General features: G+C 37.2%; 1 long non-coding RNA gene across 1 annotated transcript in view; it reads right to left on the bottom strand.

The window, feature by feature from the left end:
• Window positions 1-540, bottom strand: part of LOC119594674 — a 5,559-nt gene extending 5,019 nt beyond the window's left edge. The window contains exon 1 of the long non-coding RNA XR_005230645.1: window positions 259-540. This is a non-coding gene — a long non-coding RNA (uncharacterized LOC119594674). The remainder of the gene's footprint in view (window positions 1-258) is intronic.
• Between the last annotated feature and the right edge of the window lie 240 nt (window positions 541-780).

Raw genomic sequence — 780 nt, 5'->3', positions numbered from 1 at the left:
GTGATTTCTCGTCAAATGATGAACTGTCTCAGCCCTGCCATTATAAATGCTGTGGATGTTTGCAAACGTTTATCGAAGAATATGTAGTAATACAGACACGGAACTTATTCCAAATGTCGTAAATAGAAGGAATTTAGCCTAATTTAAACAATTTCTCCCTGTGATTACAGGAATCCCCACATTCTTCGGTCCATCACAAACATTTCAATTGCACGGAAAATATTTCAACATTAATAAAAAAAAAATATATATTCTCACTTGAAAGCCTCCAAGTCAGAAATGGAAGCCAATTCTTTAAGAAACAAAATAAACTGCAGATGGAGAAGCGGCAAAACGTCTTTCGAAATTCGCGTTTTCTTGCCAAGATGACTTTGAAAAATGTCCTCAATCATTTTCTTGCTGGGCACTCTGCACGCGTAGGCCATCCTGTAATTAAATGAGGAAGGTACGAAAAAGGATCAGAGATAGAGGAAAAGAGAGAAAGGGAAAGAGAAAAAAGGGTAGACACGCGTAGGTTCGGAGCGCTTACATGTAAACAAACGATTTTTCACGAGTCTATTTCGATATTTGTAAAGGATCACTATTTGGTAACGTTTCCTCTGCCCTTTTCCCCAGTTTTTACGCTGTATTCGTATGCTGTTTCTTGCATTAGTTGACTGTGGAGATTCATAGAACGAAGATATAACAAAAGGGTAATCGCAGCATTTAAGGATATGATATAATATAAATTTTATCAGGACTATATTAATCGCTTCGTGAGCGCATAATTTTACAGACGCC

Source organism: Penaeus monodon, chromosome 34, assembly GCF_015228065.2.
Source record: "Penaeus monodon isolate SGIC_2016 chromosome 34, NSTDA_Pmon_1, whole genome shotgun sequence".
NCBI classification, from domain to species: Eukaryota; Metazoa; Arthropoda; class Malacostraca; order Decapoda; family Penaeidae; genus Penaeus; species Penaeus monodon.
This window is presented reverse-complemented; position numbering and strand designations above follow the sequence as displayed.